General features: G+C 36.6%; 1 pseudogene; it reads left to right on the top strand.

Annotated features, from left to right (window-relative positions):
* Positions 1-7892: 7892 nt before the first annotated feature.
* On the top strand, positions 7893-12955 carry LOC111638947 (annotated as a pseudogene).
* Positions 12956-13129: the final 174 nt, after the last annotated feature.

Genomic DNA, 13129 nt, shown 5'->3' with positions numbered 1-13129 from the left:
TATTTGAGTAGCCCAAGACATAGCCAAAGATTGAAGCGCCACAGCACTGGCGAAAATTTAAATTTGCCGACTGGAATTCTTTCGGATGATTGACTTTCAGAAAATCGACGCTCTACTGTATCTCCAAATGATGAAAATAAAAAATAAAGAAGCATATACTATCTTATATAGAAAAATAAAGCTTTAACACAATTTAGAAAAATATCTACAGAAACAAATTTAATTAACTATAAGAAAAATAAAACAATATCTGCAGTTGTATAATGGGGGAGGAAGCAGATGCAACAACAACCGCACATGCCAGAAACGACCCACCCCCTCGGAACTGACACCCGATCCCAACAAATAATATACACTCTATCCGGGGAATTTCAGTCGACCTGAAGAAGAGCGAAGGGATCGCTCGAAAACGTTTGTCAACAGCGTTATACAGTATATACGCGTCGAGCGCCGGTCACAGGTTCCAGATAGTGCAACGTTGATTTCACCCTGATGCTGAGAGTAGAACAGTTCCTATATGTAATAGACATCTTGAGAAGGGTAAAGAACAGATATATGGTTTTGTGTAAGAAACTATCAGCTTCTCTATTTACTTCAAGTTGATCTTATGGTCTGCTCTTTTGGGGCCTTTTTGTTTTGAAGCCATCAACTCTATAGAACTGATGTTCTATCATTGTCTTTTTGGTCTTGAGAGGTCAACCCCATCATATGCAATTAGATCTGATTTGGACCTTGAGTTTCCCTGGAAACGTTTTGTTACATTAACCCTAAACTTTCTGAGAAACATAATTTCTGGCCCATCTTCTTTGGAATATGAGGCTTATTTAACCCTGAAGAAGTTCTCATCAACCAGATCACTAAATTATAATTGGTCACAAAACTGAAGGGTCTTTTTAATAGAATAGGTATCTCATTTTCTATAAATAAAATACTTTCCTTACTGGAACCACACAATAAATAAAAATCAACACCTTTAAACTTCCAGCAAATCGTTTTTTAATATTTTAAAAACGCTTTCGAACGCTTTAAGCGATCATCATCAGTTAACATTTGTGAACCGAACGAAGAAATTCGAAAATTACGTAAAACGAAATTCAAAAAGCGGTTACATAAATATAAGTAAATACGTTAACATTTACCAAGTTTAAATAATCTTAAAAATTATAAAAGTTCAAACTAAATAAAGAAATAAAATAAATTATATGCATCCAATAAAAATTATCTTATATAATCTTCCCGCTTTTAAAAAAAGTAAGTGCTAAATTTCGTTTGAAGCTAAATGTAAAAAAAACTAAAGTAATGTCAACTAAAGAGTTAAAAAATTTCATTGTAGATGGTAAAAGAATTGAAGTGGTATAAAGTTACATACTTTTGAGCTCAAATATAGAAAGGAATGGAAGTTGTGAAGGAGAAATCAGAAGGAGAATTAATCTTGGCAAAACAGCCATGGCAAATCTCACCAAGATAATGAAAGATAGACATTTCCATTCATACTAAAAAAAGATTGTAGAAGCAATGGTTTTCCCTGTAACATTATATAGCTGTGAAAGCTAAACTCTAAGAAAAAAGAAAAGAAAAATGATAGATGCATTCGAATTATAAGTATGGAGAAGATTACTTAGAGTTCCATGGACAGAAAAGAAAACTAATATCTCAATTTTAAAAAAAATTAAGCCAAGCTTCTCCTTATGGTCAAGAATCTTAAAACAAAAATTGACCTACTTTGAACATGTGATGCGTAAAGAAGTTTCCCTAGAGAAGACTATTATGCTGGAAAATATGGAAGGTAGAAGGAAGAGGGGAAGGAAACATATAAGATGGATAGAAGAAATAGAAAAAGTCACAGAAATGAAGCTGGATGAGCTACGAGAGACAACAAGGGGAAGATCAAGATAAAGAAGACTTGTCCATGAAGTCACCAGGAGTCGACAACGACTCGATGGAACTTAACAACAACAAACAAATAGCATGCAACTCTGCAAAAAAAAAAAACAGAAGAATTCAATGCAATTTGTTCTGCCACGATTTCATCCGGGCAGACAAAGGCTGAGCCAACGTAATCATCAGATTTAGATCCATCTGTAAAAATAAAAATTAAATTCCTGTCACGATGTTGAATTTCTGCAAAGTGCTGTCTGTAGACGTAGTCTGGCGTGGACTCCTTAAAAAATTGCTTTAAGCTAAAATCAACACTTATCAAAGGAGTTGACCAAGGTGATATACTACAGACCTCTAGCTGTGAAATGTTGCCTGTGTTTAGATCAATTGTGCTGCTCACATTCTCCATTCTTATGGCGAATGAAGGTACACTGCTTGGGCGAGCTTCAAATAACCTTTTCAGCTGAGTATCTAATACTGTACAATCAACTGAAGGTTTAGTGTGAGATTTCTGTTTTATATAGTAAAATAGAGACAACTATTCTCTCCTGAGAGATAGTGGAGACTCATAAGCATCCACATACAAACTTTGTACAAAAAAAGTTCGAAAAGCACCAGTGCACAAACGTAGTGCTTGATGGTGAATTGGATCCAGCATCCAAAGAGTAGATTCTCGCGCAGAGCCATAAACAATGCAACCGTAGTCCAGCTTAGAGCGGACAAGGGCCCTGTAAATCCTGAGCATAGAAACTTTGTCTGCTCCCCAGGATAAGCAGCACAGTACCTTTAGAAGGTTAAGAGATTTTAAACATCTACTCTTCAGGTTGCGCAAGTGCGGTTAAAACGTCAGTTTATGGTCGAACAAAACACCCGAAAATTTTGCCTCATTTACCATTGGGATTTTGACCCCATTTAAATAAATTTCGAAATCCAAGTACTTCGGCAAAAGTATCCACTTTTGCACAAGGTCTTTTCCGTGTTAAAACTAAAACCAATGGTCTATGCCATTTAGAGAGGTTTGCAGTTGTCTCTCGATAACAGTCATGTTGCTAGACTGGCAGAAGATCTGAAAGTTATCCACATACAGAGAGTGTTTCACACTAAAAGAAAGAGTGTAAGCTATGCTATTAGTTTTGATTAGGAACAGAGTCACACTCAAAATACAACCTTGAAAAACACCTTGTGTGAAAGGCCTAGATAGTGTGTTGCCAATCCTAACTTAAAATCTTCGATTCTCTAAAAAGTTTTTTATAAAACTCAGCAAATTACCCCGCAATCCGAATTAATCCAGATCACAGAGTATCCCATGTCGCCAACAGCAATCATTAGCCTTCTCTATATAAAAAAACACAGACACTTAAGTGCTGTCGTCTAACAAACGCTTCGCTTATAGATGTTTCAAAATTTACTAAGTTATCGGTGGTACTTCTGTTCCTACGAAAACCACTCTGATGTGGTGATAAGTATTCATTTTTCTCTAAGAGATACATCAGACGTCTGTTTACCATCCTCTCAAAAAGTTTACACAGGCAACTTGTCAGAGAAATTGGTCTGTAATTAGAAAAATTTTTGTGGTCTTTATTAGGCTTCGGAATGGGAATAATGACAGATAGCCTCCAAAAGTCAGGAAAAGTATGTTCTGTCCATATTCTGTTAAACACACACAGCAGATTAGAAAAAAAATTGTTTGACAGATTTTTAATCATGCTGTAGTAGATTTTATCCGGGCCTACAGCACTATTCCCCGAGCGAGAGATTGCTGTATGTAGTTCAATGCTTGTGAATGGCACATTATATTCCTCATTACATGAGGAATGAAAGTTTAAATATTGTTTTTCATTTTAGGCTTTATAAGCCTAAAAATTTCTTGAATACATAATATTGCTGGATGAAGTACAAAATGTTTCACCCAGCGTATCAGCAATACCCTGTATATCGCTGATTATTGTGCCATTATTTTCCAGCATGGACAGAAAGTGAAAAGCATATTTTCCATTAATTTTATGGATTTTATCCCAGACTGCTTTTGAGCAAGTGGAACATGTTATGCCAGAAACATACTTTTTCCAAAAATCCCTTTGGCTTTGCCTTCTTATTATTCTGGCATTTGTCTTTGCTTTTTTAAAAGCAGTGAAATTGTTTGTAGTGGGGTAACTTCTGAGAATCCCCCATGCTTTCTTTTGTGCTTTAAATGCAACCTCGCAATTCTGGTTCCACCATGGTTTCGAATAATTTGGGTATCTTGTTGATGTATTTCCCATTGTTTTCTCAGCTGACTAAATAATACACAAAGTGACAACTTCAACTGCATCATTGATATCAGCAGTATTGGCCATTTCCTCAGTGATGTTAGCCAAAGAGGAAAATGCAGGCCAATCTGCAGTTTCCAGTTTCAAGCGTAATGGACAAGCTGTTTCGCAGCTTTCTCTGCCTCGGTATTTTAGAAATATTGGGAAGTGGTCACTAGAGAGTGGATTAGATCCAACCTCCCATGTAAATGCTGAAAACAGATTCGGAGTTGCTAATGATAGATCAATGGCAGTGAACAATCTTGATGGGGCATAGAAGTATGTCACTTCTCCAGTATTAAATAGGTACAGTTGGTGATTACCTATAAATCTCTCAATGGCTCTGCCTCGACGATTGATGTCAAGACTGCCCCACATAGGATTGTGGCCATTAAAATCACCAAGAATAAGGAATGGTGTTGGCAGCTGTTCAACCAAGGCATCCAGTTCATTCTCATTGACTCTGACATCTAGTGGCAAGTATATAGAACAAACTGTGATAGATACGCCAATTGAAATATTAACTGCCACAGCTTGCAGCTCTGTTGTTATTTGTACCAGTAAAAATGGAATGCGATTTGAAACCAAAATAGCCACACCGCCACTGGCACGGTTGTGGCTATCATCTTCCTTGCGATAGAGATTGAATCCTTTTAAAGTAATTCTTTCTCCAGGTTTCACATGAGTCTCCTGGAGTGCCACACAGAGAGATGAGGTAGAGTCAATTTTGTGAGCATCCTCGTCTAGTACATTGGACGGCTATTAAATGTATTTTTCGCTATGTAAAAGGAACTGTGAACCATGGATTGGTGTTGATGAACAACGGAGGTGAATTACTTGAAGTATTTAGTGATTCTGATCATGCTGAAGATCTGGATGATCGGAAATCCACTACTGGATATGTAGTTAAAGTACTGGGAAATACAGTGGGTTGGGGCAGTCGAAAGCAAGCTACAGTTTCACTGTCCTCAACTGAAGCAGAGCTGATAGCTGCAAGTGAATCAATGAAAGAACTACTATGGTTCAAGCATCTAATTGTCGACCTGGGACTCAAGAGTGCAATAAAACCTATATTACATGTGGATAACCAAAGCACCATATGCCTAGCCAAAAATCCATTATTCTCAAGAAGGATAAAGTATCTGGACACTAGATACTACTTTGTTAGGGAAAAATTTCATGAAGGAGAATTTGAAATTAGATATTGTCAAAGCAATATTCAGCTGGCAGACATCCTGACCAAAGCTCTGCATAAAGAAAGCTTTGAACGGATCAAGAGCATGTTGGGAGTGGGTTAGAAAGGCTGTTCAGAGATTTGTGTTCTCTTTTGGTTTTTAACTTAAGGGAGAGTGTTGGCAGAATTTAATTTAGTAAGTGAAAAATTGTGGAGAAAACGAGGTGGCGCTGTAGTAGTTGGCGCCAGAGTTGAATAGTAGTAAAGTGAAGTATGTAAAACGTAACTAAATTTCCTGTATTCTTTTGTTTTAATATTCTGAAAGTAAAGGTTGTTGGATTATAACTGAAGGTGTCCTTTTTTGCTTGGGAGAAACTAAGTCAACATTAACAGTAGTCCAAATTTAAATCTGGCAAAATAACTTCGTCTTCAGCAATATCTTCATTTGTGAATTTGGCATCAATTTTTCTTGGCTGCTGAAAACAGTTTTTCTTTGTATGAGTTAAAGCACCACAGTTTTCACAAGCTCCTTTTCTGTATTTGGTGGCTGTCTTTGCTTTCAGTCCTCTAACAAAAGGTTCTTCGATCTTGGTATAACTTTGTTGTCTTTCCGGCTGAGGTCGCTGATGTTTGAGAGTGGGATAGGAAAAACCAAAATACCAAGGAGCAGTTGCTACATATTGTGGAATGTGAGGATTAATGTCTCTTCCTTCTTAATCAACAGCAGCTGGAGCAGTACCAGATTTCCTAGCTTCTTGTAATTCTTTAGCTTTTCTCCAATCCTCTCTAATTCTCTTTTTTTGGTTTCCCCATGTTTATGTTTTTAATTAACTCCGAAATTGGTCTGTTATTTGGATTCATCTTGCTTTTCTTTCCTTTTGTACACTTTAAAAGGCTTAAAAACTTTTTAAGCCTTTTAAAGCTCCCCATTTCTCGCGTAAGCAAATATTACCGACCACCTCCGTAAATTTTTTGCTCCTTTCTGCAGACAAAGATAAAATAAAAATCAACCATAGAATAGCTCATTTTCGGCAACATGCGCTCTCTAAACACAAAATTTTAGGCCCAGGGCACGTCTTTCAGCCCACCCCCGCTCAACTTCACTATGTCCTTTTCGTTATGTTTCACATAACACATGTGCGTAACTCGGTTACGCACTATTTTGGAACGTGTAGTCCGCACCTAAAGGTTTCTGTTGACCCACAGACCATTGTTCTCCAGCCCATACTTTTCTCAGTGCAAACTTAAATTCATAAAAGTATTTATCCTGGCTGTTAGCGTTAGCTTCTACCACTTTCAGCAACCGTCTTTCCGGGCTTTTAATATCTTCCGCGGGTTTCTGGTGCTTCTTTTTCCCCCTTGGAGGTCCATTTGCCTAAATATACAGACGTTTGCTTGTTCAGCGTCTGCATTTCACCCCCTTTTTATTAACGGATAACGCCCATAGTTTAGCCTAAAATCATACTTAGAATAATATTTAGCATTAGGCCTTCATTATGCCTAGATATCTAAAAACTGAAAACATTAAACAATTAACGTTGCCTAATATAATAGTATACTGACACAATTCTCTTCCTGTCCACCCCTCGGCCTCCTGCTGTTATCCCGATTTACCTTCCTCTCTGACAGCTTGCTGCTTCCGATAGTCGTTCTCCATACCTCTGGTGGTTGCTTTTGAAACCCTATTTCAAATTTTAAATTAAATTCTCTAAAATTTTAAATTCAAGCGAAATTTAAAATTATAGTCAATCAGATCCTTCTATAAATTAACCTGTTATTTATTAAAGTATATATTTAAAAATTTTAAATTGATTAAACTGTTATTTCTTAACATTTCCCTTTAATGTTAATTTACAAACTTCTCTCCGCTCTGACAATTTCCGCATAACACTTAACGATAACTTGACCAAATGTGAGCAATAATAGACTAATAGGCAACCCTCCGATACATCCCTCCCATCCCCGCACAAGTAAGATCTCCATCCCTCTGGTTGAAGCTCTCTGAACTAATTCCAAATTTTAAATTAAATACCTTAAAAAGCTATTTTACACCTTTGAATCTTAACTAAATTATACTTTTGAAATTAATTTTGGTCTTTTTATACTATTAAATTGTTAAATGCTAGCATTCTAACCTTGCATTTTGAATTTTTACCACTCCCCGTGCCACTAAAAATTTGAACATTAAATATTTAACAAATCTCTAACAAACCACTTGTAACCATTTAACAATGTATTTATGCAGTTTATCCATATCTCTCCCGGGCTCCTGCCTGCCGTGACCTTACTTATTACTAGCCCTCTCTTAAACTATTTAACTTCCTCCAGCCCCCTCAACTAAATTCTAGCTATATAGTAGAAATTTTTCCATCGCTCCTCTTCCCTTTTCCAGTTTAGGTCGTGTTCGAAGCAGTCATGTTTCATCGAGCTGAGTTTGGATCAGTGAGTAATTTTTTCCTATAGTAAGGTGCATTTAGTAGTATTTGTGGTGTCACAGCCATCACTAGTAATAGTCATTTAAGAGTATCAGGTAAAAAATTAATAGCATAAGCATGTGTGGAACCCGTGACGTCCCGAATCCAAAGCTATTCAGAGAATACATCAAGCAGGCACTCTGCCCTCGAAGTAAGCAGAAACTTGAAAAAAGAAATAAAGGAGTGCATCGAGATGAACCTAGGCAAGGTCCAAAACATGTTCATGTCCCTACATCGGCAATACACACAACTAAAAGAACAAAACGAGGTAGTTCAGCTAAGCCTATCTGCCCGTAGCTTCCATTAATTCTGACCTAAGAAAGAAAATTTTAAAGTAGCAAGAGGAGAATGATTTTTTAATGTAAATTAATACAACATCATATTGACCAGATTCCTGGCCCACCATCTGATAATAGTAGCATTCAACCAAAATTTGTGCTAGAGGAGGGGTGAACTAATTCATAACAAACCAGGGCAATTCAAGTTACACCAATGGAAGCAAGTTTGTGTAGGGAAGGGGGTGGTTCATAATATGGAAATTTCATTTTCTCTGTTGTCGGGTCATCTTGGGTTTGATAAAAGTTATTATTTAATAAATCAGTACTACTACATGAAAAACCTTTGGACACATATTAGGTGCATTGTCCGTTGTTGGAAGGTTTGTCAGCAACACAATCTTCACTGTAGCCGCGCCCCTTTCCAGGAAACCGAGATAACTGATTTCCCTTTCCAGAAGGTTGCTATTGACATCATAGGCCCTCTCAAAGAGAAAATAAGTTTATCTTCTCCATAATAGACATATATACTAGCTTTCCCAAAGCTACCAATCAAAGAACAATCCGCCCAAAGTGTAGCTAATGCTATTTTTGATCGTATAGTCTATAGGTATGTTTGTCCCAGTATTATCACTTCAAACCACAGAATTTTACTTCAAATGTGTTTCAGGATGCTTGTAACTATCTACAGATAAAACACAACATAACGATTGCATATCACCCATGCTCCAATTTGATCTGCGAGTGCTTTAATAAAACTCTCTGTGGTGCCATTGCCCATATGTCAGAGGGCCATAACCATAATTGGGACATTATTTTTATCACCAGCGTTATTGGCATACAATAATGCTACCCATGCATCTGGTGAGTCCCAAGCCTTTTTACTCTATGACTTTGACCCTCGCTTTCCTGTGGAACTACAGGATGATAGTCATGAGATCTGTTATGGGATAAATTTGAAGGACAAATTAAATGCCATATGGGAAGCAGCTTACGAAATAGGGAAAAAAACGGAATTTCAAAACCAGGGACATATTAATAGAAATAGAAAACTGGATGATTGGAAGAAGGGACAACATGAATGATTGTTGAGTGTTGAACACAAGATTGTGTTATTAATTAAACACTTGGCTTTTTCCCACCTTTATTCAGTTGATACGGGTACTTCTACACGTTTCAGGCACCGTTCATCAGTCAACTAAACAAGAACATATACAATATCAGATTATCACATTTTACAAAAAAGTAAATTATACAAATTTAATCCAAACACATGTATATTTTTTAAAAGCATACCATTAAACATGCAATGTATGCAATGGCACTTACAGACCACAAGTTCTCATTCTCCCAACTAAAAGGATAAGTTGACTACATCAATGTTATAAAATCTACGTACATCTAATTAAACATCTGATTAATGTATGGTTGTTACGTGAGAGTAGAAATAAAAGTCATGTAAAATTCTCAGCTAAGTACTCAGGACCCTATCGGATTGTACATAAGTTAAATCCCACTACTATGGAAACCAGTGGCAATAAAAAATACTTGGATCATGTATGTTGATCAGTTGAAACAATGCTATTTCCCTATGTACAAAACGGTTAAAAAAAGAGAGGCTGGCAGGCATCCTACAAGAGAAAAGTTGGCAAGCAATCCAGGCAATGATGAAATATACAAATGCATTAGACACTTGCGAAGCACAAGTTATCTGGAAATTGAAGACCTAGGTCCCTGGGATGAATCTGCAGGACATCAGAATATCAACAACCAAAACATTGGATGAGATCCCTCATCACATCAACGATACAGCTTATGTGGCTGTAGGGTAGTTTACCATAAGCTGCACTATGGTAAATGAATCTTTAGGGGAGGCATGTGTGGTTGTCAGTCATATTAATGAGTATATTTTTGTTAATTGTTATATTTTAGGCTTAGTATTTTCTTTGTTCTTTGTCTTCACTATTCTATAACTTTCTTCTTAATCCCTTTTCCCTCGAGTGAGATCAACAATTCCAAAAAGAAACGTCAAGAAACAAAAAAATTTACAAGACCCAAAAGGTTCATAACAGAAAAAGGTTGAGTTTTGAAGAGACAGACCGATGAGTAAAATCAGATTGTGTGGCACTCCAAATCCTGAACAAAGAGATTGGGGATAAGACCGAGACTCCACTACCGTAAAAACAGCGTAAAACCCCTCACCGTAAAAGCTTTTAATCATGTGATCTATTTGCGTTTGCGCACAGGTTAGAATGGCAGTCTGGCTAGCAAAGTTTTTATAATGATGATGCCGCCAAGTGTCAAACGTAAATACTTCTTCACACAAAAATTGGTGAAAACGAAAGCATCGTAGTTTGATTGTTCATAATCGTTAGTGCATAAAATATTTTTAAATGGATCAGATACAAGTTGATATGATGTTTCAACTTTTTTCTGGATAATTTTTGTTGCTTTCTGCACTCATGAAACGAAAGCAACGCAAGCATCGTTTTTGGTTAAAGCCTTTATTTCAAAATAGCAGTTCCTCAGGTTATCATAATACACTTATGCATGAACTTTGTTTTCAAGACCATTTCGACAGCCAATATTATTATCCTCTACGGATTCCTCGTGTCACATACGACACAAAAAATTCCCATTGTTTATACAGCTACAGATTCTTCGTATCGCTTCTGACATCAGCTGAAAACTTCTTAAAATGACCACTAGGGTCCGGTCAACGACACGCATGCGTTCGATGCTTATTGTGTCGATAGGAAAGAGACTATCACCATTTTTTTGAGCACGTGTATCTAAAAAATACAAAAACTATGTCTCGTCTACGTAAGTATTTATTTTTATTAGTAAATAAATAATATATTGTTTTTATGTTACTGTATTTGTATTTGAAAGGCTTTAAATTAAATGTTAAGTTTCGTTCGAAGTTGATTAAGACATGTGTGTCTGTGATGGAAACGTTTTTTTTTGTGTGTGTCATATACGTCACACTGGAACCTATTATGTACAAATGTACTGGTTTTCTGTATTGGTGAAATACTTATTTATCTTAACTATTTATAGTTGTTTTTTGAACAAAATTTGATATATGTTATTCTTGACTACTAAAAATAAATTTATTTTAATACACATGTTACATTTCAGTTTTGGAGTCGGAGGAAAAAATCCGAGAAAGGCTTCAGAAGGAATTTGATGGAAATCTTTCTGAATTTGAATGTGAAACAAGTGACGAAGATGATGATGAGATCTTCATACCAACTGAAAGCACAAGTGATTCTTCAGATGAAGACATGGTGATTCCGATAAGGAATGTGCATCAAAATAATTTTATTTGGCAGCACACAGATGTGTTTGAGCCATTGCCTCCTGCACCACCTTTAGAAAATATTCCATCGCAAGCCAGAGATGCAGATCCACAGGAATATTTTATAAAATATATTCCGATCAGTATATTTGAGACCATTTCGACAGCCACAAATCGGTCATCACTTACACGAACGGGGATGTCTCTAAATACGACCCCCCATGAAATACAAAAATTTTTTGGAGTCTCTCTGGCAATGTCATACTTGAGCTATCCCAGAATAGAAATGTACTGGTCAGCAGGTACTAGAGTGCAGCAAATTGCAGACAACATGTCTAAAAGGCGTTTTTTCTCCATCCGAAGCAATGTAAAGCTAACAGTTGATGATGATGTGCCATCTGAAATACGCTCATTAGACAAATTTTGGAAGGTACGTCCCTTACTTGAAGTTGTGAGACATGGTTGTTTACAGAATAACAGAACAGAGAGAGTTTCTATTGATGAGCAGATAATACCATTTTGGGGAAAAACATCCACAAGACAGTTCATTCGTGGGAAGCCAAACCCATGTGGCATTAAAAATTTTCTTTGTACTGCCCCTGATGGATTGCCATTTGATTTCTTTTTATATCAGGGTAAAGGTGACACAATTATTGAAGGGTACGATTCCCTCAACATAGGAGGCAAAGTAGTAATGCGCTTGGCACAATCACTGCCACCAGGCTGTATTATTTACATGGACAGGTATTTCTCATCTATAGAGGTACTTGATTGTCTCCATATAGATTCACAGTGTCAGGGAACTGGAACAATAAAAATGTGCCAAATTCCATAAGAAAGTAAATTACAGTCTGACTCTGAGCTGAAAAACAAGGGTCGTGGATCGTCTGATCAGTCCATACGAGGAGATGGCCAAATATCCATTGTAAAATGGTATGACAACAAACCTGTTACTTTGGTATCTTCTGTTGAAGGCAAGATGCCTACAGGAGAATGCTGTCGATGGTCAAAAAAAGAAAAAAAATGTGTGAATATAACCCGACCACTCATTGTGGAAATGTATAATCAGAACATGGGGGGAATTGACTTTCTGGACAGAATCATTGCCATGTACAGACAGAATGCCAAAACAAGAAAATGGACTATTACAGTTATTCTTCATTTTTTTGACTTTTCCTGTGCTGCTGGCATGGATAGAATACAGGAGAGACTGCCAAGCACTAAACAAAATGAAAAAGAAAACCCTGGACTATTTGCAGTTCAAAATTGCGATCTCTGAATGGCTAATCCATTCCAATACTTCAGAAGAAGATCCAGACTCTGATGAATCAGAAAAAAGCCCCCCGATATTAGGAAAAAGACGGGCCATTACACCACATCCAAGCCAGGCAAAAAGAAAAAAGGGAGCACTGCACATGCCTGAAATTGCAAGTGATGGCAAGAACCATCGCTGCAGAATGCCTAGGTGCAACAGCGTTAGGGCCAGAGTGTTCTGCACTGTTTGTAAAGTGCATTTATGTTTAGTCACAAGAAGAAATTGCTTCAAAGCATACCACGCAATGTAATTTTGTGGTATCTTTTTAATGGTTTGAAGTAACTTTGTAATTTTAAAATATTATTTTGTAATTTTGAAATATTAAAACATTAAAAAAAGTTTTTTAATGTAAAAATGTTTTAAATTATTGTATTGTATTAACAGCATTTAAAAAATATACTGCCAGGTCATAAGTAATTCAATG

This window comes from Centruroides sculpturatus, unplaced genomic scaffold (genome assembly GCF_000671375.1).
Source record: "Centruroides sculpturatus isolate CEXI.00-Female unplaced genomic scaffold, Cexi_2.0 scaffold1249, whole genome shotgun sequence".
NCBI lineage: Eukaryota > Metazoa > Arthropoda > Arachnida > Scorpiones > Buthidae > Centruroides > Centruroides sculpturatus.
The sequence above is the reverse complement of the archived record's forward strand: the minus strand, read 5'-3'. Positions and strand labels throughout refer to the sequence as shown.